Source organism: Canis lupus, chromosome 7 (assembly GCF_003254725.2).
Source record: "Canis lupus dingo isolate Sandy chromosome 7, ASM325472v2, whole genome shotgun sequence".
Lineage (NCBI taxonomy): Eukaryota > Metazoa > Chordata > Mammalia > Carnivora > Canidae > Canis > Canis lupus.
In genome coordinates this window covers 61,013,609-61,039,878 of record NC_064249.1, presented here as the reverse complement: position 1 = coordinate 61,039,878, position 26,270 = coordinate 61,013,609, and the positions used below count along the sequence as shown (strand labels likewise).

The 26,270-nt window shown below is 38.0% G+C and overlaps 1 long non-coding RNA gene across 1 annotated transcript; it reads right to left on the bottom strand.

Moving 5' to 3' along the window:
- Window positions 1–22,592: 22,592 nt before the first annotated feature.
- LOC112647925 (uncharacterized) lies at window positions 22,593–25,289 on the bottom strand. The gene is made up of 3 exons (XR_003128568.3): window positions 25,104–25,289; window positions 23,457–23,533; window positions 22,593–22,864 (listed from the first exon to the last, which is right to left on the bottom strand). It is a non-coding gene; the product is annotated as an uncharacterized LOC112647925 (long non-coding RNA).
- Window positions 25,290–26,270: the final 981 nt, after the last annotated feature.

Genomic DNA, 26,270 nt, shown 5'->3' with positions numbered 1-26,270 from the left:
ACCACCCTGGGTCTGAGCCAGCTCTCCTGAATTATTGAAATAGCCTTCTAAATGGTTGCCTTGCTTCTATGCTCTTCCTCACTCCCTGATGAGTCATCTTTTGAACACGTAAGTCAGACCATGTCACATCTCTGGTCAAGATCCTCTAATGACTCATAACTTGTCAGAATAAATCAGTCCTTTCAAAGATCCTACAAATCCTCTGCAATCTGGCTCCTCATTCTCTCTCTAAACCAACTTCCTACTTTTCTCTATTTCCATCCTTTTCTTGTCAACTTGATTCCTTGCTTTCTTCAAACACTCCAGACCCATTGTCCTGCCTTAGAGCCTTGCACGAACTGTTCCTGCCCCCCAACCACCACCCCCTGCCACCTGCCACATACAGCATCTTATTTTCTAGCTTGAATTTAAATGTCTCCTTCTTAATGAAGCTTTTGGTGACCGCTCTATTTAATGGTGCAACAGCATCACACCTTCTTCCCCTAGAAAAGGAGGACACTCTTTTTCTTCTATAGAGTCTCATCTTCTAACACACCAGATATTTACTTACTAGTTTTGTTTACTTTCTCCTATCTACAGCCCTTTCCTTCCAATTTAAGCTCCTGAAAGAAAGAGAATACTTACTTTTTATTCATTGATGCATCCCTAGAACCTGAACAATAACAAGTACATAATGAGTGCTCGGTTTGTATGATTTCAAGTAATCAATGATTCATTCATCTGTGAATATTACAAGCAAAAATTGGAAGGTCATGCTTTGTGATTAACTCCACCAGAAAACCTTTACAAAGTAGATATTTCGATCCTAAGAGTGGCACAATCTAATGTCATTTTTTTTAAAGTGAGCAAATATATTCAACCAGATATTTTATTCTTTCATGAAACAGCTCTTGTGGGCTTCTGAGGAATATTTTGATACCTTCTTTAATAAGCTGGATTCTCTGCCATATTACTAAGTTAAATCACTTACAACTGAAGCTAAATGGCCATGATCAACATTAAGGCATAAATTTAACACTTCTCATTTGATTTTTATGAATGAGAGTATAGGTCATATTTAGGTACGTATCACTACATCTTATTGGACTCACTTATTTTTCTGTTGTATGAACATCAGCAGCAACTGTTTTAGATTTTTTTTATTTTCTAAAGAAACTACAAACTTTGTTATTTTTCCCCACGGATTCATAAAAGCCGTTATTCTTTCTGTGATCCCATGTGAATTTTTAATTGGTGCTATTACACTTCTCTAAGGACTGACAAACAATAGACATTAATGTGCCTTTAACTGGCAGTAGCCAAACTTTTTTTTGCAGTCTCAGCCAGGGTGAAAAATATTCTAAATCGGTGGGCTAGTTATTATGAGATATTTTTCTTTTTCTTTTTTTTTTCCTTTTCTTTGTTTTTATTTATTTTTTTCTTTGTCATCCCCTCCCCCATTTTTTAAGATGTAAAGGAGGTAATGGGTGTTGCTAATGTTGCAGGTTGACACCTCGTTTCCAGCAGGCAATCAAGCTTCTAAGCAGACTTGTGTTTGGTTTTCTATTCGTGGTTGGTTGCCCCCTTTAACCTTATCAAAGCAGTTAAATTTCTTCAAACTGTCAACCAGAGCCATGTCAGCATCTTAAAGACAGCCACTGCTGACATGGCTCAGCAAAGCCGAATTGATCTTCCACCCCTTGGGGCATTGCACACAGCCAGCCTGTGCACCACCACCCGGAGCTTGATTTAAAGTTCAACTCTTTCTGCCTTGTTGTGGGGAAGGCAAGCTGTGTTGCTCCCTCGCAGTACTTAAAAATACTTCTGCTTCCATGTATAACACTTCAGCTTTTCTCTGGGCCTTTGGAGGTGCCTAGCGGAGTGAAGTTTGAGGAAAGAGATCAAGAGACCGGAAGTAAATACATGCTCTGTGTCCTGTGGCTTTGAGGATAATCACAACTATGCTGTTGCCAATCAAATGACATTCTTTTCTTACCAAACTCTCCATACTTTTTCCCACCCTTCTCCAAGTTTCCCTTCCTTGAGTTATTCTGGTTCATACTTCATCATGCTTAAAGGCTTGGCAGGATTTCCTAGAAAGGATTCTTCAAAGCAAATACTGTTGTCTCATGGTTTCCTTATTGTGATGACTAGAAAGTTGTATTATGTCTAGGATGTCTGGATTTGAGGAGAAGAGTTTCCAGTTTCTTCTGTTTTATTTTGTTTTCAGTTTCAATAAGCAGCCACCTTAACTTTATTTAAGTAGGCTCCACACCCAACTCCGGGTTCAAAGGCATGACCCGAAGATCAAGAGTTGTACACTGGTGAACCAAGCTAGCCAGGTGCTCCCTCAGCTGAACTTGAAAGCAGTCATCACAAGCCTTTTCCACCATGTAGTCTATCCCTAAACTGCTTTTGTGTCCTCCTGTCATGGAGCTCTTTTTTTTTTTTTTTTAAGATTTTATTTATTTATTCATGAGAGACACAGAGAGATAGAAAGAGAGGCAGAGAGACACAAGCAGAAGGAGAAGCAGGTTCCATGCAGGGAGCCTGATGTGGGACTCAATCCTGGGTCTGCAGGGTCAGGCCCTGGGTCGAAGGCGGCACACTAAACCACTGAGCTACCCGGGCTGCCCTGGAGCTCTTTTTGAGAAGAAATTTTTGTGCTATAAAATTTTATTTAAAACAGTATTTGCTGTTGGTTTGCTAATAGTTTTGCATAAAAATTTGCATTTGAACGTACTACACTAAGTAATTTCCAGATAAAACTGATTCTTGGGCTATCATAAACCCTTTTGATAAAATCTAAGATTCCTTGAATTCAATAATCATATATTGAGCATCTTTTATAAGTCAGGCATTGGACACTATTGGAATTACAAAGATAAATAAGGCAGCTCTTGCTCTCAAGGAGCTCACAGTGTAGTCAGGAAAGGTAAATAAAAAAAACAACTAACAAAAATGCCGTGTGCTCATTGCTCTACGTATACAATGGGGATGATGCATTTTCCATGGATAGTGTACCATAAATCCCCACACCTTTGAAAAAGAAACAACCCCCAACTCTATTGCTATGAAGGAGCTATTACATAAGACTTCAATTTTTCTTTTCTTTTCTTTTTTGAGAGAGATGGGGCAGAGAGAAAATTGTAAATAGGCTCCATTCCCAGCATGGAGCCCAACACAGACCTCAAGATCATGATCTGAACCAAAATCAAGAGATGTACACTTAACCAACTAAGCCACCCTTGTACCCCAAGTTTTCAAATCTGATTAAATAAATGACAGAATTAAGGTAATTTATCTAAGACCCAAAGATTTTGGTTGGCCAAGTTGTGTGTAGCATTCCCACACAGAGAATATGATATCCAAGAGCCTAGAAGAGAGGCTAGAAAGTCTCAGAAATAATAGAGTGACCATGATACTGATTCTGACTAAACCCTACCTGAACTTTTGCTCTCCTGTCAGCGTACCATGCATTTCTACTGAACAAGCACCACGTCAGTATCCTGACTTTTCCCTCCCTTCAGTTATATTAATAAACTTTTTTCTCTTCCCTCCCCTCTTCTTCTCTCCCTCTCCTTTTCTTTCTCTCTGCACACACACACACACACACACACACACGCTATATATAATATTGTTATATGTAAACACACTTATGTGAGATTTTACTCTTTAATCATCTCCCAACTTTACTCATAGAGTACCTCACAGTTACTGACAGGTTTTCACTTTCTTTCAATATTATTTAATTCATAAATCCAACCCAGCTAATGACCTTCAAATTTGTGATGCTTAACCATTGTTTTAATGCTCAAAGGTCAAGAGCATGCAGGCATATCTTGCAAGATAGTGATTGAAATGACCTTCAATACCCTTATTTGTTCATAATTTTACCAGTGAAGACTGCTGGATTTTATAAATCATAGGAAGAAATCAAGACAATTCACTTTATAAAGGGCCTATGCATTTAAAAAAAATCAAAGATTTTAGGCATTCTATGTAGGAGTCTATGAAATTGCCAACTGGTAGAATTTTAAGTACGTTCTTTACTGCCAGTGATATATCCCTTCAGGAGCCTTCATCTGATTCCGTTTTCATTTCACAATCAAACTGTAATTACTATGCTCTCTCTGCAACTATTCACAATACATATCCAACTATCATTGTGGTATTAGGTGACACTTTTTACTCCTTCTAGGATTTGCCAGAATGTTCTATGTGTGTTTTTCTCCTCAGTAGAACTTTATTTTTTTTATTTTTTTTTCCTCAGTAGAACTTTAAAAACCATTTTAGCCAAATGTGAACATTGTTATATGAAGTTTATGTGAACTTTTCATGAACACCTGTTTAACTTTACTTAAACCAAGAGCTGATGCTTGGTGAATCTTATTTACACATTTCAAAGTATCCAAACATCGCTTCCCTGAAGACTTTGCAATGATTTCAGAATAACCATTTACTTTCTTGATGTGCCCTCTTACAGGAATCACAAGGGACCCTATAGTCTTCATGCAAAATTTGAATTGAAAAAGTGATTTAGCCCAGCATATAGCAGTCCCCTCCCCAAGTGAAACCCCTTTGGTTACTTGGCCCAAACAAAGGCAGATCAATAGGCTTTAAATGCTTGTGATTTGGGAGTTGAGTGAGGAAGAATGTATTTTTCTATGCTTAACAACTTAAATGCCAATAGTCTGGCTGAGAAAATTGAAAGGACTGAGAGTGAAGGCAGACAAACCAGAGAAGAGCCTATGGCAATTGTCAGCCTAGAAATGATGAAGGTCTTGCAACAAAAATGAAAAAAACGACGATTTTTGCAAGGTATTGAGAAGGACAACCATTCAGGTCTTGGCAAATGGCTTTAAATGACTATAGAGATGAATAAATCAGAAATGACTCTGAGATTCTGCTTTCAAGGTCTTGAGCATAGCTAAGATTGAACTCATTACCTCTTCATAAATGCAGCTCCTCCTCCTGACTCCTGACATCCTCATCATCTCAGTTCCAGAGGATCCATTTCCTCTAAAGTGGCCTTTTTACAATGCCCTCCTATCAGGGTTTTCTGCCTTTATTCTTCCCACATCTTCACCTACTGGTATAATCCATAAATTGGAAATAGAGTGCATTTCCAGCAGCTCTTTTCATATCCCTAGCTGGGTTGGCAATCCACCATAATCTTCAGCCAATGACTTTGGAAAGTTTGGAGTCAGATAACAAGACAACAAATAAACCAGAAGACAAGCTTATATTAAATTGGTAGATATCATCATCATACATCATACAGTTTTCAAAGTATTTTCACATGTGATTTTTATAATAACTTCCTAAAAGTAGAAATTCCTTTACAATGAAGAATATGAGAACTCAGAGATTTAACTTTCTGGCTGAAAATCACAGAGCTATTAAATTTTGGTAACCTTTAGTGGAGTACAATGCAGAAATTTGCAATTATTAAATAGTTCCTTCTTTTTATCCAGATCTAATTCTTCATATTAGATATAATAGGTTACAAGGTCTAAATATGCCAGGTTTTATGAGATGAATAACTAGAGATTATATGGACTTCTTTTCAAAATTTTTCTAATCACACTATGAACTTGACTCATGGTTTCCAATCTTTGTCTTTTATATGCTAGGAGAAGTTTTAGGGCAGAATCTAAAAGCATTTTTATAATACTTCCCTGTCAGCAAGGACCAAGAGAAATCACTGGGATTTTCATTCTTTAAATTTTTATAATGTTCAAAGTCACTGGCATGCCATAAACAGCCCAGAGGTAGGAGAGGGGAAGAGGCAGAGGGAGAAAGTCATAAGCAGACTCCAGGCCCACTACTGAGCCTGACATAAGGTTCAATCTCACGACCCTGAGATCATGACCTAAGCCAAATTCAAGAGTCAGAATCGATGAACTAAGCCACCCAGGCACCCCATCAAATCAACATCTTTTATGAAAATATTATATATCAACATTAGTCAATTATCCATTTATTTCACAAATATGTGTTGAGCATCTGCACTGTTGTAGATGCTAGGAATTCAACAATAGTTTAAAAGATAGGGTTCCTTTTTTTCACAGCTTACACTTATATACAAATACAAACACTGCTAATTAATATAATTTCAGAGAATGATAAGTTCTTTGAAGAACAATAATAAAAGCTAAGTCTACAGAGTTTGATCTGGGTGGGGGGGGTTGTTTTTCATGTTTTTAGTCAAGATGGTCAGGGAATGTATCTCTAAGGAAGTGACAATTGAGTAAATCCCTGATGATGCATGGAACAGTTCAAGGAAATGTTTGAAAAGAAAGATAAAGCTAAGAGATAGGACACCTGAGTGGCTCAGTGGTTGAGTGTCTGCCTCAGGCTCAGGGCATGATCCCCGTGGTTCTGGGAACAAGTCCCACATTGGGCTCCCTACATGGGGCCTGCTTCTTCCTCTGACAATGTCTCTGTCTTTCTCTCTCTCTCTGTGTCTCTCATGAATAAATAAATCAAAAAATAAAAATAAAAAAAAGCTAAGAGAAAGTTTCTGAGAAGGAAATATTGAAAATTCAAGCACTGTGAACCAGCAAGACTGGAGTAAGAACAGGGTAGGGTAGCAGAAAAAAGTTCAAAGTGGTAGAGAAGGGCCAGATTATGAAAGGTGTTTAGATTACAGAAGTGTTCAGAAGGTGGTGGTGATCAAAATAATGCCCCCACCATTGATATCCACACTCAAATCCCGAGAACCTGTGAATATGTGTTCTTAAATGGGAAAAAAAAAAAGTCTTTGTAGATATGATTAAAGTAAGCATCTTGAAAAAAGATTATCCTGGATTACCTGGGCAGATCCAATCTGATTACATGAGATCTTAAACTCAAACAACTTTTCTTGACTATGGTCAATGAAAGCGATGTGATGATGGAAGCTGGGTCAGAATGATGATATGTGACTGGCCTTGAATATGGAGGACATAAGTCACAAATTAGGAAATATGGATAGATTCTAGAAACTGGAAAATACAAGGAAGTAGATTCTTTTCTAGAGATTCCAGAGAGTAATATAGCCCTACCAGCACCTAGATCATAGCCTACTGAGACTCATGTCAGGATTCTGATTTTCATAAATATAAGATAATAAATTTGTGTGGTTTTAAGGCACTGAATATGTAGCAATTTGTATAGTAACAATGTAAAACTATTAAATGGGTTTTGAGCAGGGGAGTGATAGCATACCTATGACCCATGTTTTAGGTGGTAACCCTGTGGAGAATATACTGTTAGGGAGGGCAAAATAGCAGCAGGAAGACTAGTTTAAAATGCTCTGTTAAAAATAACAATGGTTGCTCAGACTAAGGTAGCCAAGGTGATGGCAATAATAAGTGATAACATTTGGGATAAAACTTGGGTGTAGGGATCCCTGGGTGGCGCAGTGGTTTGGTTCCTGCCTTTGGCCCAGGGCGCGATCCTGGAGACCCAGGATCGAATCCCACATCGGGCTCCCGGTGCATGGAGCCTGCTTCTCCTTCTGCTTGTGTCTCTACCTCTCTCTCTCTCTCTCTGTGACTATCATAAATAAAAATAAAAAATAAATAAAAAAAAAACTTGGGTGTAAAATTGGCATAAGGGTGGTTTTCAAAGCCATAGGCCAAGATGAGTCCATCCAGCTGCACTGTCCAATATAGTAGCCAGTAACCACACATGGCTCTAAATTAAAATGAGTTAAAATTTAAAGTAAACATTTAATTTCTTAGGCACACTAGTCACATTTCAAGTTCCTAATAGCCAATGGGGCTAGTGAGTACCATGTTGAATAGCACAAAGAGCCTTTCCATCATTACAGAAAATTCTGTTGGACAGAGCTAATGGTAATGAGACAAGATAGAGAAGAAAAACAAAAAAAGAATCAAGGGCAAATTTCTGGGTTATTCTTACACAGTGAGAAATTGGAAAAGAAGCCAACAAAAGAGACTGGTCAGTGTTTATCTTTTCCATTATTTAAGAATATCGTAATACAGGGGCACCTGAGCGGCTTAGTCAGTTGAGCATCTGACTCTTGAATTTGGCTCAGGTCACCATTCTCAGGGTTGTGAGATTGAGATCCATGTTGGGCTCCATGATGAGCAAGTAGTCTGCCTGAAGATTCTCTCCCTTGAAGATTCTCTCCCTCTCTCACAAGGCTAGGTCATTTACTAGTCATAAGATCTCTATAAGTCACATCCTCTTTGTCAATTTCTTATCTGTACAATGGTAATAAAGAAAAGTACTTCTAGTGGTCAAGATGGTTAAATGAACTAGAGGATAGACTGCAAAGTACTTGCTTAATATATTTTAAAAAATATATATATTTAGTAGATGCTCAATTAAATATTTGTTGAGTGAACAAATGAATGTATGCCATCAACAACAGGCTCTGGTGAGCATGTAAATGTGATATATGGAATAGTGTTTTCATGTCACAGTAATCTGGGTTTGAATCACAGCTCTCCCATTTCCCAGCTTTAGGATTATGGGTAAACATTCCTCCAATTCTCAGTTAAGAAGACTGCTCCACAGATGAGTTAGAAGGACAGAAAAAGGTAATATGCATAAATCTTTGCCCCTGGTCATTCATATTCTCTCTCTCTCTCTCTCTTCCTCCTCCTCCTCCTCCTCCTCCTCCTCCTCCTCCTCCACCTCCTCCTCCTCATAAATAGATAAATCTTCAAAGAATATAACATAATACAAATTAGACTACTACATTTGGAAAATGTGATTTTATATGCCATCAGCATAAATGTGCTTTCTGTGTAGATTAAGCTATTGAATTAGCTCTTTAATTGTTAATTACATAAACAATCGGGAATATTAGCTTTCTTGGAGATTCCAGTTGTTGTTAAGTCCCTTTTAAAATGGAATATTGGCTCTGAAGAACAGTCAGGAAAGGAGAAAGGCAGCGAGACAGGGAGCGTTGTGGTACAAGAGTAAAGTGTTGCTTCCTTCATAATTTTGTCCCGGACCATTTTTGAAGGAGAAAGCAAGAGGAAATGAGAAGAGGAGCTGATGAAAAAAGAAAACAAAATTAACTTGAGCAATAGAACCAACACACTCTTTCCTCTGACAATTCCTAGACTCATGCAAAGAAGTTTAAAGTTTTCTCTTTTTAAATCATTCTACTTATTTGATAATTATTTATTTTGCTAATAAATTATCATCAGCTGAGGATTTATCAAATGTCTACTGTTCTTTAGCCCCAGTAAAACATTCAATATCTTAGAAGCAGTTGACCTCTGATGCCATGCTATTCGATGGTTTTGATGTGTTCTTATAAAAATCAGGAAGAAATAAAACTCTTAAGGAGTCAGACCTTAGCAAGAGACAAGAGACTCTGAAACCAGAGGAATGCTTTAAAGATTAGAGATTATTAGGGGCACCTGAGTAGCTCAGTTGGTTGAGCCTCTGACTCTTGATTCTGGCTCAAGTTTATGATCTCAGGGTTGTGAGATGAAGCTCTACTTTGGACTCATGCTGGGTGTGGAGCCTACTTAAGGACTCTCTCTCTTCCTCTCCCTTTCCCTTTGCCTCCCCCGCCCCACTCACCCACATGCACATGCTCTCTCTCAAAACAAAAACAAAAACAAAAACAAAAACCCAACTATACAAAAATTGGAGATTCTGAGAGAGGAAGAAAGCAGTATAGGTAAGGGGAAGGCCACCGCCATTTTGATTGTTACAATATAATATATATAATAGTTGTCTAATAAGTTTTTCCTGACTTTATTCAATTTTTTGAAATATTTTTTTCTGTTACAGGATAAGGAGCAAAAATAGACTCAATAAACTCAAAGGAAGTATAGCTCCCTTTCTACCTTGCTGACACCAAATAAAGTAAATTGAAAGAAAAAACTCAGTGAAATTAACTAGGAAAGACAAAATTTGCTGAAAGAAAAAAATATGAGCTTTCATTCAAAATATATTCATAATTTATTCTGACAACCTCTGTCCTTTATTGCAAGGAAAACCATGAATGCAAGACACAGAGTTTTTCCCCAAGAAACTTGCATTGTACTCTACATAGAAGATTTAATGGTATAAATTCTTGGTTTTTATCTTATCCAGAGGATTTTTCTTAGGGGCATTCTTAAAGATACCAAAATTAACACCAAAGAGTGAATATTTGTCGTGATCTCTAAATAAATACGGAACAATTTTTTAATGATTTTTGTTAGCACATTCTTAGATTAAATCCCAAAGATCGAGATTAACTCTGTTTTTTCAACTAGATTTAGCCACCATCTCTATGGTAGTTTATATGGGAACTTCTCCTATCGGGGTTAGGTAATGAGAACATAGCTATTTCACTTGATTCATCACCAGCAGTGTTGTTCTCAATCAAATCTTGGAATACCAGAGACTACATTACCCATGGTTATGAATTTAAGGGTCAAGCATTATGTCATAAACCAAGAAATAACATTGGTACATAGCCCATCTTTGTTCAGGTTATTAATAAGAAATTTTTGTTGTTGTTCTTTCTCCACTTCTAACACAAGGAAACTAGAGAGGAAGAGAATTCTCTCTCATTCCCTTTTTAGAGCAATCTTAGAAGTTCCCTTTGCAGTGTTTAGTAAAAAGTTAAATACTGTGGCTGTTCATTATGTAATGTAAATTATCATCGTTATAGAATTGAAAGGAGATTGCAAGGGTTTTGTATTTGGGGCAGAATAGGTGCCATAAGGTAAACATTATGATGAAGTAGATTACACTAAAATTTTGTGACTCAAACTGATATCTATAATTATCCTAGAACCATGGCAGGGAAGGGAGGGCTCCAGTGGTAATAACTGTAACCAGCAATACTTCTATTGGAGACCATGTATTTTAGAGAAAAGGCCAATGACCTGAGATCAAGAGAGTTATGTTCTAGTCCAGATTAGTCAAAATAGCTCCATAGTATTTGGAGTAATTTTCAACCTTCAAATTTGATCAATCTTTTCCTTATTTTGTACCCTTACTTTCTTACTATCACTGGGAGAGACAGCAATGAAAAGGCCATACTAATTATTACCTGGTCCACTCTAGTTAATTACAACTTGTCAATGCTCAGGATACAGCCTGTGCATTTTGAAATTGGTTTCTCACTGTAGGTGACGTTTGTGCAGGTTTGTTCTATTGTAGACAGGACACTACAAAATATATATAAGACAACACTATTATCAGAAACTATTTGGGAAGTTTTGGCAATGTCCGCTTCTCCAGGTAATTTGTCTCCTTAAGGGATTCTTCAGATCACCCTGTTGACTTCTTCCTCTTTGAAACTAGATATAATCTCTCTCTCTTTCTCTTTCTTTCTTTCTCTCCCCCACTCCACGACTAGTTTTTGTTATGAGGTAATAAATATAGGATTCAAGGGCATGGATTTTAGAGTCAGAAAAATCTGAGCCCAAATCACGATTGCTCACTCATTAATGGTATGACCTTGGACCATTGCTTAATCTTCCTGAGTATAAGATTCTCTGTAAGGAGTAGAATGACACCATCTATTTAACAGAGTTGTTCTGTTTTTTTTTTCCAGCTTTATTAAGATATAGTTGACATATAACACTGTGTAAGTTTCTGTTGTTGTGGTGGTGGTGGTGGGGGTGGTTGTTTTTAAGATTTTTACATTTATTTTGGAGAGAGGGAGATTGAGCACATGAGCAGAGATAGAGGCAGAAGGAGAAGGAGAATCCAGGAGACTTCTGGCTGAGCATGAGCCTGAGATGCAGCTCAATCTGAGGATCCTGAAATCACGACCTGAGCTGATTAAGAGTGTTAAGTGTCCAAGAGTTGGACACTTAACCAACTGAGCCACCCTGGTGCCCCAACACTGTGTAAGTTTAAGGTGTACAACACGATGAGTTTATATATATATGAGTTTATATATATATATATATATATATATATATATATATATATATTGCAAAATGATTACCATAGTGTTAGTTAACACAACCATCACCTCACATAATTATCATTTTTGTATTTGCGAGGAGTGAGAATTTTTAAGATCAACTCTCTTAGAGACTTTCAGGTACATAATACAGTATTATTAAGCATAGTCACTGTGCTGTACCTTAGATCCTCAGAACTTATTCATCTATTTATAATAGGAAGTTTGTACCCTTTGACCACTTTCATCTACTTCCTTCAAACTCCCACCATGGCAACTAAGAATCTACTCTGTTTCTATGAAATATTTTTTTAAGATTCCACAAAAGTATTGATTTCTCTCTGACTTATTTCACTTAGCATGATGCCCTCCAGTTTCATCTATGTTTTTGCAAATGGCAGGATTTCCTTCTTTTTATGGCTGAATAATATTCCACTATACATATATATATATATATATATATACACACACACACACATATATATACACATATATACATATATACACATACAATACATATATACATATATACACACCACATTTTCTTTATCCATTTATTTATTAAAAGACATTTAGGCTATTTCCATATCTTAGTTATCATGAATAGCACTGCAATAAATATGGGTGTACAAATATCTCCTCAAGATAGTGATTTCATTTCCTTTGGGTACATACACAGAAGATTGCTGGATTATATGGTAGTTCAATTTTTAATTTTTTGAAGAAACTTGATACCATTTTCCTTAGTGGTTATACTAACTTATATTCCCACCAACAGCACATAAAGGATCTTTTTTCTGTATATTCTCTCCAGTATTTCTTATGTCTTATCTTTTAGAAAATAGTGTTCTAACAGGTATGAGATAATATCTCATTTTGCTTTTGCTTTGCATTTCCCTGATAATTAGTGATGTTGAACACCTTTTCATGTACCTGTTGAGTATTCGAGTATTTTCTTCAGAAAAGTGTCTATTCTGATCCTATGCTTATTTTTTAATTGGAATCTTTGTTTTATTGCTAGAGTTATATGAATTCCTTGTATATTTTAGATATTAACCCCTTATTAAATATATGGTTTGCAAATATTTTCTTCCACTCCATAGGTTACCTTTTTATTTTGTTGATAATTTCTTTTGCTGTGCAGAAGCTTTTTAGTTTGATGTTGTTCTACTTGAATAACTTTGCTTATGTTGTTTGTGCTTTTAGTGTCACAACCAAAAAAATCATTGCCAAGACAAATGTTAAGATTTTTTTACCATGTTTTATTCTAAAAGTTTTGTAATTTTAAGTACTTCATTTAATTCTTTTTCTAAATCATGATAATTTTTGAGAGTTGTATAAGATAGGGATCCAGTTTTATTTCTTCTTAATGTGGATATCCAGATTTTATACCACCACACAGTGAAGAAATTGTATTTCCCCATTGAGTATTCTCAGCAACAATGTCAAGTATTAATTGATGGTACATGCGTGCATTTATTTCTATGTTTTTAATTCTGCTCCATTGGCCTGTGTGTCTTTTTTTATTCCAGTACCATTCTGTTTTTATCACTACAGCTTTCTTGTATAGTTTGAAATCAAGAAGTGTGATATCTCTGGCTTTGTTCTTTCTTAGGATGGCTTTATGATTCAAGGTCCCTTATGGTTCTATATGAATTTTAAGCTAAGTTTTCTATTTCTGTGAACAATGTCCTTGGAAATTTGAGCCAGATTGCATTGAATCTATAGATGGTGTTGGATAGTCTGGACATTTTAACAATATTAATTCTAATCCATAACCCACAGACTATATTTCCATTTATTTATATTTTCTTCAGTTTCTTTCATCTATGTCTTACTGTTTTCAGTGTAGAGATCTTTCATCTCATTGGTTAAATTTATTCCTAAGTACAATATTGGTTTTGATGCTATTGTAAATGGGATTGTTTCCTTCGCTTCTTTTTCAGATAGGTTGTTTTTAGCTTAAAGAAACACAATGGATTTTTATATGTTACTTTGTATCCTGTGACTTTACTGAATTCATTTATTAGTTTCAATAGTTTTTGTTGGAGTCTTTAGGGTTTTCTATATATAAGATCATGTCATCTGCAAGTGAAGACAATTCTACTTGTTCTATTCCAATTTGGATGTTTTTTATTTCTTTTTTTGTGCCTGATTGCTCTAGCTAAGGCTTTCAGCCCACAGGCTAGTCTTGGCGATTGGGAGGCCATTGGCTTTGTTCTGATATTGCATGAGGTCATAGACTGGGCTCTCTGTTTAGGCAGGCAGGACCTCTATACCCCATAGTTGGGTGTGGCTAAAGACCATGCTCTGCATTAGGGTGGGGTCACTGTCTATGCTCTTTGGTTAGGGGTGCTCAAGTTGTATTCAGCAGTTTGACAGAGCTATAAGGTGAAATCTGGTGCTGGGCAGGGTTGTAGGCTAGGTTCTGTGGCTGAGATTTGAGATTGTCCACCATCTATGTCTAGGCTCCCTGATTATGTGGGTCCAGATGCTATGGTCAAGAGTTAGATAAGGCTTCTGACTTGGCTCTCTATCTGAGCAGCCTGTAGAATGGGCTTCTTCCCATTTAGATTCTCTGGCTAGGCTTCTTGGTGAAAGGGCACTAGATGCTATGCTCAGCAGTTGAGCAGGTCTGTGATCTTGCTCACCTGCCCAGGAAAACTATAGCATGTGCTCCTTGGCAATGGGCATCTATGGTCAAGCTTCTACTGGGACAGGGCTAGAGGTTATGCTCAGCAATTGGGTGGGTTTTCAGCCTGCTTCCTTGCCCAGATGGGCTATGGAATGAGCTCCATGGCTGATATGGCTTGTTGGCTGGGTATTCAAACCAGGCAGTTCACTGGCAATTGAACTCCTTAGCTAGACAGGGCCAATGGCATCGTTTTACAGATGGGCAGAACCAGTAGCTGGAATATCTGCTCAGGAGCAACTCCAAGTAGAAGTTCAGTCTGCCAAGATCTGAGTGCTGGTTCTATAAGCCCTGTCCTCCTTCTTCATCTCTGATCCCCTGTGGGTGAGACTTATAGATTCTCCCATTGAACCCCAAGAAGTGAGACCTGAGTGTGCCTCCTGGAAAGCACCCTGTAATGCTGGGAAAGCTGAATATCCACCTTGGGCTCTCTTTTCCTACTGGAGGAAACCATAAGCCCAGGGGTGTCTTGGCCCAGGGGTGTTTCTTCCTTGAGGGGCTATAGTGCCTTGGGGGTGGGCAATGTGGTCAACATGAAACCACTCTTTTTACCCTTCTAATGTGGTCCTTCTCAGTCTCTGGCCCAGGTGTGTTTTAGCCTCATATTCAGGGTTTGGGATTTTCACAATAGTGTCTTATTTATGGATAGTGGTTAACTGTTCTTCTTATGAGGGGAACTGAAGTCAGGAACACTGATGTCACCATTTTGATAACATTCTGTTCTGAATATTAAAATTAACAGTTCAACAAATCATTTAGCAGGAAAAAAGCATATAATATCTATCATTATTATTTTTTAAGATTTTATTTATTTATTCATGAGAGACACACAGAGAGAGAGGCAAAGACACAGGCAGAGGGAGAAGCAGGCTCCATACAGGGAGCCCGACGTGAGACTCAATCCCAGGTCTCCAGGATCAGGCCCTGGGCTGAAGGCAGTGCTAAACCGCTGAGCCACCCGGGCTGCCCTACTATTATTCTTACATGTGAATTTTCTCCTTCTGGGCTCTCTGTGGATTAAATATTTCTGAAATAGCTTCTGCTCCACTCATTCTGACAAAGAGATACCATCCTATTGATATTTTGACATATTTTTAACATGTTTTTGCTTGTCCATGATATTGCCAAGAAGTAAGTATGGGTAGTTTTAAAGTTATACTTAATATAAAGCTAAAATATAGTTTAAAAATTATGACAACACATATCTATATTCTCTTTTGACAAACACATGAAACAAAGCAAGAAGAGTTTGGTCCTTCATTGACTTTTCTTTTGGGTGTTCTAGAAACCAGTCTTTCTTACCTCTTATTTTTATCTCTATTTCACCATAATTCTTACCCTCCTGCCAGCCTCCTCACTTGATAGCCACACATGGATGTACTCATACAGAGAACAAATGCCCACATGCATCCTGGGTGGGGTATGACTAAATAAAGGAAAACAAGTTCATAGAAACATCATGAAACTCAGAACCTAAGTAAACTTACGTTCTTGAACCTGTGTTCAAGCTTGCTGAACACAAGTAATGAAGACCTTCCCAAATTACCTCCAATAAAAGGTGGTACGGGAAAGTTTCTTGTACTTCCAGTAAGTAAGGAAGTGCTCAAAGCAAAACAAAACCCACAAATGTCAAAAGGACACAAGAGTCAGCTGAAAAGCTCTTACTGGCCAAAGATGAAAAAAATATGGGCAATAAAATAAATAGCATAGAACTGGGTTATAATCACAAGTGTAAAATAAATATCCATGACTCTCTCTTTATATCCATTGTATGGATATAAATAAATGATTGAATAAATAAGACAAGTCTCCCATGCAGAAAGAGTCCAGATAATATATGTAGATACTCTGCCGCCAAGGAGAAGGAGCATAATTCCCTGCTCTTTAAATGTGGCTGCTCAAAATGTGGACACCTCCTAAAAGTCACGGCATGAACAGAGCAGAAAAAGAGTAACTTTACATTGGGGAAGCCTGACAAACATTGCCTTACCCAGGTGACCAAGGTCAATGTCATCAGCACTGAGTCATTTGATAGCAGGTACCTTTGATAAGATATGATGACAATGGCATTTTATCCCTGTGATCTCCCTCTCAAAAACACATGACCCTAGTGTAATCATGAAAATAACAGACAAATCCCAGTGAGGACACATTCTACAAAATACCTGAGCCACCCTCCTCAAAATTGTTAGAGTTGTTCAAAATAAAGAAAATCTGAGAAACTGTCAGTCAAGAGGAGTCTAAAGAGACAGGACAATCAAATGTGATGTGGTGGTTTCAATGGGATCTAAAACAGTTTCTAACACTGGGTCAAAAACTAAGAAAATCTGAATAAAGTGTGGACTTTAAGTTAGTAATATTATATTGATATGGTTCATTCACTGTAACGCAAGTACCACATTAATGTAAGGTGTTAATAATGGGGAAATTTGGGTTCATGATGTGTAGGCACTCTCTGTACTATCTTTGTAATTTTTCTGTATATCTAAAACTGTTCTAAAAAAATAGAGTTTATTAAAGAAAGAGCAGGGGGTGAAGTCTGGCTGGTGACTGAAAGGAAATCTCTTAGATCAGAGGTAGGACTCATGGTTATTCCCATGGAACCAGGGCTGAGGACCAGAGAGCAATAATGAGCAAGGTTATTCTTTCCATCCTTCACAGGGTCTGTCATCTATGCTTCCTTCAGCATATTGACTTCTCTTTCACAAACTGCTCCATCTCACTACAAAATAACTGGGCACATGCTCCAGCACAGATGCCACCCTTGTCACTGTCCCAGTTAGCAAGCACCTCTGCCTTAATTCAAATTCTTTTCTTCAGATTAGATAAGGAATCTGGTTAGCTACCAGCCAGCCAATGGCTTGTCTGTCCTTGAGACGGAGATACAACCTTAGTCCAAATAGTCATGTTGGCAGATGGGGATAAAGGGCCATGTGGTAGCCTCTTTTAAGCTCTCAAAGGGAAAGTTCCTTAAGTGGGGGAGGATAAAACGGAAGGATATTGGAGTAGGTTTAGTACATATGACAAAAGCATAAAATAAATATATGTGGATACTATAAATTATAAAGCATAATATAAATATAAAGAAACAATAGAAATTGTTATGAGTATATGTTATCACAATACAGCTGGGTACCAAGCACAAAATCTTGGTATCATCAGGTAGTAAACATGGATGTAACTCATGAGCCTTCAGTAAATGTGGACTGGGCTTGGCAGGATTGGTCATGTGTCTGCAGTCATCTGTGGCTGACTTCCAGAATAATGATGTCTGGTGGTTGGCTGGCTGTCAGCTGGGGCAATAGGGACACCTGGGCCAGGCTAACCTAGACACGTTCTCATGGAAAGTCAGAGGGGCAAAGATAAGATGGAAATGGCAGGCACTTTTAAAAACCTTGACTTTCATCACAGTTGTGAATTTGCACTGGCCAAATCAAGTCACATGGTCCAACTCAGAATCAGGGGTAAGGGAAATAGACTCCATGAATACTAAGGACTGCTGCGTCACATTGCAGAGGATGTGGATATGGGCTGGGGTGGGGGTGGGGTGTGAAGAAGTAGGATCATTAACACCATCAATACACCACATAAGTGAAATATTTAAGTAATCAGATGATGGGATTAATTGGAGAAGCCCACCTAAAGGAAAGAATTTTGAATAAGAGTTTAAACCAAATTATAGGAGAGTGCATATAAGTGTTTTCATCATCTGGTCTGATTTAAAAATATTTCTACTTTTGATATTATGGATAAAGGGATCAAAAGAGGACAGGATGTTGCGGCTTCTATGTCCTAGAGTGAAATTATGATTCAGTTATTAACTCTGCTGCTCAGTAGCCCACAAGAAGTAATGCCGCATCCTTCGATTTGGCCTTATCTATTGTGACAAGGCTCTGGGGAGCTGATGCGTATGAAATTCATTTCATGTCTCATTCACAGAATGCCTGAGTTTTGAAAACACCTTTATGATGTTTCGGGTTTCAGTTACCTGGTGTGTGATCTCACAAACTCACAGTCTTCAAAAGAAAGAACATTAACTTCTCCTCAGAAGCTTGAGGTTCTTTGTTATGGGAAACCCAGGAGGCATCATTCCAGGAGAAATACACAGGAGCACACAGGTCACTTTTGATAAAATGCCATACATTCTAAGGGCAAGAGAAATATGTATTTTATGCAAACTCAAAGTTGAATAGATGGTACAGGTTTAGATAAAATAGATTCAAATCGTCCTTATGTATAATACATTAACAAGTAGATCAGAGTCTTTCCATATCAGGTTTCTCAAAATACTTCGTATACATAAGAAAAGTGGCATTTTTTTTTTTACCAAGGCAGCAAATAGATAAATAAATGTGCAAATAAGAACAATAACATTTTTAGAATGTAATGGGAAAAATAAAATTATATCTTCCTTCCATTAAATGAGAAGAGATAAGAATACACAAAAGATATGAGCAAATGTGTAACTTCCTCCTATTACTTCTGCAATACATTTCCAGTGTTGTAATCTATCAGGTTTACTTTTTTCCGTGCTTACCACAAATCACAATCATTAGACTTGAATTTTCCTGGGTTTTTTTCCCCCCATTTCTAACAATCTGTTGAGAATAGGGCTAGTATAACAAATACTTGGCATTCTCCTCACATCCATGGTAGACATTGCAGTTTCATTTGGGGGCTCTTTTTAATAGAGGCTGGACCACCTTCACTCATTCTTTTGATGAACACCGTGGGATTAGAAGTAGCTACATGAAGAAACCATTTTGTCCCTCTTTCCCTCCCTGCCCCCCACCCCCTTTGTGCACACCACAGCTAGTTTAGCCAACTCCAACTCATCCATCAAATTTCAGCTCCCTGAACACTTTTCCCTGAAGTCTTCCCTGATATGATCATTGTTATTTTGATAGATCTCCTCTGTATCCAGAAAACTCTGGATATACCTCAATGAAAGAGCTATTTGCATCTTCTATACTTAGTTCTCTATCCCACACACAGGTCTATGAAAGAGATATAAGCAAACAAAGAAGAGAGAACAACTAAACTGTGCTTTGTGGATGGCAACAAAATCTCACAGCACAACTCATAGACCACGGTGCCTATAATTTTGGTGAATGTGTGTATACCTGCAGGATGAAGGAGGGAGGGACCAAGTGAGTGATTTAGAAAGTGACTGAATTGGAAAAAGAAAGGCCCATGTCTGCATGCTTCTTTTTATTCATGCTCCTCACCCAGAAAATGACCCACAGTTGGTGACATTTTTCAATGCTTATTTGCAGCAACAACAGGCCAGCTGAAAAATACCGGTCTTACATAACATGTCTATAATTCTTGGGCTGGGGTGAGGGGTTGGAGAAGCAGGGAGGAACCGACAGAAGAGGTTTACTCTGGGGCTCCATTGAGATCAGGGAGGATTGAAGTTTATTTATTTAGGCAGCTCAGTGGCACAACCAAAGCAATGGGGCTTGGAATCATCGGGAGAGCCCAGCTTACCTGTATCAGGTTACTTAAAATTTCTGAGCCTCAGTTCGGCTCTTGTAAACCAGGGATAACAAGAGCTGCCTTCCTAGAATACTGTTGTGACAAGCCAGCCAGATCTGTGCATGTCTCTTAACCATGGGGGCGCCCTGATATTGGCAGAACTATCGCAGGTACCAGAGGACACAGAAGAAACCTGGTGTATCTTCCAGTATCACTTTATTCGAGGAGATGGGGGACATATTACTTTTGTATTGGCATGAGCATGTATATTACATGTATAGGATGCAAAATGCTCATGAATATTTATAGCAAATCACAGGACTTCAAAGAAATTTCATGCCTGGATCAGGGAGCAACAGTCTATACTCTGAATTACTCAAGGACTCATATTTACTTTTCTCTGTTGCTAAGTCAGAAAAGTTGGAAAAGCCTTGATTATGGTAAATGATTTAAAACACCTTCAAACATCATATAACTGTATAAGATGGTCACAGCTTTAAATTTTAAAACTATATATTTACAATTTTTCCTTAAAAATGAGTCCTGCGATTGGATTCTGCTCAGAGATCCAAATCCAGGAGTGGCTCTGTTGTCTTATTTTATAGCCCATGTATGGAATTCTTCAAGTATATTTACATAATTATTTCCCCAAGCATCTAATTAACTTATTTTTTTGCCATTCATGAATGCAACCTGCGTCTCCTCTTGGCAGATCCCTATAAGTAAACAACAGGAATGAAGAGGAATATGAGACTTTCTGCCCAGGCAGACTAATCCGTACAATTGTGGTAGAAACTCAGCTTGCAGAAAAAATAAATTGCAATTCAGCTAGTGGGGAAGAATTTTCAAACACAGCATGTACGAGATGCTATTCTATGTTTGCTTTTAGGATTTGAGAAGCAATTCCATGTTGGTGTTCTGCGAGAACAAGAAATCGCCACCACTGATAATTTCAAATAGCCAGCAGACTCCCATCATACGTGATCACGTTTACAGTGAGGCTTAAAAGGCAACAATATGTTTTCACCTACCTCCACACATGCTTCACTGTCTCCCCACCTCAACACAAGACTATTCAGTTGACTGTCAAAATAAAAAGTTATGGGGATCCCTGGGTGGCTCAGCAGTTTAGTGCCTGCCTTCAGCCCAGGAGACCCGGGATCAAGACCCACATCAGACTCCCTGCATGGAGCCTGCTTCTCCCTCTGCCTGTGTCTCTGCCTCTCATTCTCTCTGTGTCTCTCATGAATAAATAAAATCTTTTTAAAAAAGTTATGATGTTAAAAGCCATAAAGCCAAAGGATAGACAAGAAATTTAAGTATAGAGATTCTATAAACATAGAAGAGAAACAAAGTATACAACATAAATTATGAAGAGGGGAAGTAAGGCTTTTTCAGGATAGAACTAAAATCTACTATGAAAAATACTTGACAAGAGGTGTGGGATAAGTGGGTTAAAAGTATATTCGCATTTTCCCAGATTCTATCGGCACCTGGTTCTAATTTTGCTTATCATCTTCCAATTTCTTTTCCATATTCCTTGTGAGAGAGGTTTTTGAATGTTTAGAGAGCGTTTGTGCTGTGCTTTGTGTTTTAGGGCTGTTTCCCATTAAAAGAAACATACAGACAGGATAGGAAGACCTCAAGGTATCAGAGTCTGGGAGAGTTTTAAATATCATTACTGTAGTTTGCTTTGAGTTCTAAAACTGAAAAGCTGAAAAATAGATCCTAGAACTAACACTTGTATTTTTACAAATTTGTTTCAGAGACCTAACTATGTTCTGTCATCTACAAAAGTCCTGTCTTCTGTTTACTTGGAAGCACTGATTTGGCTACAGATTATTATGAGAAAGCCTTTTCTTTCTGTTCAAGACCCAAAGGACAAAGATGCTCCCCCTCTTTTTTTAAGTTTAATTTACAGGCTCATCCTGATTCAGTGATAAAGTAATACTCATGCTTGATAAGTACTTTGGGCCTGATGATAAATGTTGTGGTTGGATATTATTGCTATTCAAGTGCACAAAACCCTGGAGAATTTATTGATGGCTGTGGACTGCATTATGTGAATGAGTCTTCTTGTGCAACCTCAGTAGTCCGCCTGATGAAAGGACTTGATCAAACTGTCATCGAGACACCTACAATTCCAATACCAATGTCCCTTTGGCCGAGAGACTCTTAACCCCTATTAGACTTCTAGATGACGAATCTAATGTCAGGGCCCAAAGACACTGAAGTCATATCCTGCATTCTGGTCTTCTTCACCTCTCGGGACAGATTGCCACCAATATCCAGGAGCAAGATAAAGAGTATCACAAGGAGCTAGAGCCCACTTTACCTGAGTCATATGTTTTTAAAGTCTCTTCTGGATGCATACGAGTATGAGAAATGCATACACAGTAATGTTTGAGAAATGCATACACAGTAAAACTGCTTAAGGAATTAATATTGACCAGTATACTCAAAAACATCTAATTCAAGGAATAAATGATGCTAAAATAATCTGCATGGATTTTAAGTTGTCAATGCATTAACCATTGTCAGAGATGCACAGTGAAAATCAAGCCAAGCCTGTGTTCAGTTTATTTTTTATTTTTTAAAGATTTTTATTTTTTTATTTTTATTTTTATTTTTTATGATAGACCGAGAAAGAGAGAGAGAGGCAGAGACACAGGCAGAGGGAGAAGCAGGCTCCATGCTGGGAGCCCAATGCAGGACTTGATCCCGGGACCTCAGGATCGTGCCCTGGGCCAAAGGCAGGTGCCAAACTGCTGAGCCACCCAGGGATCCCCTGTGTTCAGTTTAATATTGGAATCCTTGAGGGATTAAATCTGGAATGAAAAACATCACACTCAATCAAGATCTAGAGTAGTCTGGATTTATATTACATATACCCCTTAATAGATTTGTTGTTTTTTTAAGGTTTCAGGTTGATCTGCTTTACACGACACTGAAATATTGCATTCAAAATCATCAAGAACTTTAGGCATAATTCAAATTTGGTGTCATTGAAATGACAATAATAATGAACATGCTATGTCTCGAGAAGAGCTGGGTTATTTTCCTCCCAGATATGGACGCATCCAGTTCAGGTTCTTTTAAGAAGACACAAAATCAGGTGCTGACTTTGGTAAACAAATGTTACCATGTGTTTCCATTTCCACCAAATTGTTGCCAGGGTGGGGAGTTTTAACAGAAGTCTCCTTTTAGCGGGAAACAATTTGTAGGACTGGGAGGAAGGGAAAGGAAAGATCCCTGGAGCAGATTTTTCCCTTCTTCTAAGAAACAGAGCAAGAGCAGATGTGTGAGAGGAGATGCTGCAGCTCGGTCCTGTGTGCTATGTCACTGGGTGCCCTCTAGAAATGAAATTTTGTCAGCTTGTTTCAGCTCACCTCTTCCTGCCATTTAAATACATCCACTCACTTTTTGTTTGCCAGCATGTTAGCTCTTGCCACCCTTTCTCATTCTTCCCAGACCTGCTTTCTTTTATTTTTTCTCCACTGTTAAAGAAAAAAAAAAAAAAACATTACTCATAACACTTGCTGAAAAAGGATCAACTTATTCAGGGGACCTCTGGAGGGGAGGGTGTGTTGCAGTAGTTGGGAAAGGGATGTGGTTCAACTTCTAACACAAGGACGATGGTGGGGGGGAGATTTCTAGCCAAGGAGCAGAGTTGGGGGAGTAGTTTACTCAGAGGAAACATTAGCTAGCAGGACTCTAGCTAGAATGATGCATTAGGATTCTTGCCAAAGGCAGGGCAGAGGAATAGATACCAAGGCACCTATGGAATAGATACCAGTTATGCCTATGGGTGATTTTCTCTAAACTGACCCAGCATGATTTTTGGTAAAACTGAACTAAAGGGGCCACAGACAGAGTCTAACATTGGAGGCTTGAGGGCTGAGAGGAGCCTGACTAGGGTCAGGTCAAGGATAGAGATGTCATCCCCATCTAAATTAAAGCCAATAATCCCTGAAGCTCTGTTATCTAGGCCTCACTGGAAAGGCACCCCTCACCAGATTCCCATGCCCTTCTAGGGTCCACTGTCATCCTTGATGTCTGAGCAAGAAATATGCTCAAGTGTAGCCTACAGACGGGTCAGCATCCTTGGTAAAACTACTGCTTCCAAAATAAGGCACAGGTCTTCCTGTTTCCATTTTCTGCCACATTACTGTAGCAGAAACCAAGAGTCATCTTTATTCTTTATTGCTCCCTGCATGCAATGCATTAGTCATTTCCCCACATTCTACCTCAAAAAAAAAAAAAAAAAATGGCTGCAGCCACCATCTTAAATCACCCAGTCATTTTCTCTCTCCTGGATTCATATAACAGACTCTCAAATGGTCTCACCACTTCTTTTCTTATTCCCTTCCCTTCCCTTCCCTCCAAACTTTTCTACTCATAGGTGGGAAAAATGGCATTTGTTGAAACAAAAGTTGGATGATATTGTTAAGAGAAAAAAGCTTTCACTGGACTTTCCATTGTACTTATCATATAATCCAACTTCTTGAGTTGGCCTATAAATCCATGCATGACTTCACCCCTGTTTTTCTCTTTAACTCATCTTATTCCAATCTTCTTCTAGTTTTTTTGGTCCAGCTCACCAGACATCTCCCTTTTTCTTCCTTTGGGTCTCAGGAGAAATGTCCCCTCTGCTCTTCTCTGTCTCAATTCCTTGTTTTTTTCCTTCATAGGACTTGTTAAACTTGAATATTTTGTCTCCATCTTTAACTGGTTTTGTTGGCTGCCTCTCCCAGAAACAATTAGCTCCATAACGACTATCACCTAGCCGCCTTATTCATCACTGTATAAAATTGTCTGATACAAAGTATATACTCAGGAACTACTTCATGAAAGGATGAATGTTGTCTCCAGGGTACTTCCCCAAAGTCCTTTAGACGAGAATTTCTAGTAAGAGTACAGTAGTCTTATTTTAAGACCTTATTGTCTTTGCTTTTAGAGAGGTTTAAAATTATTTTTTAACAAATACAAGATTCTCCACTAAACTTCTCTAACCATATTCAAATTAAGTTCATTAATGAGTATAGTTGTTAATGCGATATGAATGACCTGAGTAAATGGAGAAGAGGTGTGTGTCCAAAGAAATCCATTTTGGTAAAACCATTGAAGTCTGCTTTCCATGTGTGGCACAATGTTGCCAATAAATAAAAATTCCATGTTCATTGTTATAGTCAGAGTGACTCCATAGTTACTTGGGTTCTAATAGTGACCCAACGGTGAAGTAGACTTGCTCTTCCACAACCTCAGGTGTCATTAGGAATGAGCCTGCCCTGAGGTCGTGTCTGTTCCTGCATAATCTCTGCCAGAGGTAATGATCAGTAGCGAGGAATGGCCAGTGCAGGGCTCAAAATGCTTTGGAAGGCCAAGACAGCTGTCTGAAGCAATTTGGCCTCTGACAGAATAATTGGCAGGTGCCCAAGACACACACAGTGGATTACCTTCCCTTTCCTAAAATAAGTTTGATGCCGATCAGCATTTCTCTTGGGATAATTGTGAAATTGAACCCATGATCATGTCATCAAATATCCATCTCAAGAGAACCCAAATTACGAAATCTGTATTACGCTGGAAGCCTAGTCACGTACACATTTAAGGCAAACTTTTTGGATGAATTTCAGCAGCTGCTTATCCTAAAGAGCCGAATATAAAATTCATAGGCAGCTTCTTTTGTTTGTTCTTTCAAAGGTCATATAAGAATTTCTTTGTTAATGAAGGATTCTATATAACTTTTTGGAAAGGCTGGCGTTATAGATGTTGGTAAACTCTGCTCTTGCCATAAGGTTTTATTTCCATTTGAATTCATTGTAACAAGTACCACCTAACAGCTTATGTAACAATAGGTTAGTGAATGTGATTAATATCTTCACACTTTAAGAAGAGATAGGTAAGTACATTAAAGCACTTTCTGTAGAAATATCTCTAATAGAATATTGCTCACTAATTTTCCCCACTTGCTCAGTTGTGTTTTTTTCTTCAGATTAATGCATCCCAGTTACTACAATTTTCTCTTACATTCTATTTTTAAGGACTTTCATTTCCTCTAACCCAGTTTAGTCAGTTTTTAAAAATAAAATGCCATAAATTGAATATGACAATGCAGATTTAGTCATATCAATGTAAATGATAATGATACTCCAACCCAGTATAATGGAGGGAAAATGAGATATAAAATTAGAACTCTATTCCTATGAAATGAAATCTGAAGTTCTTTGCCAG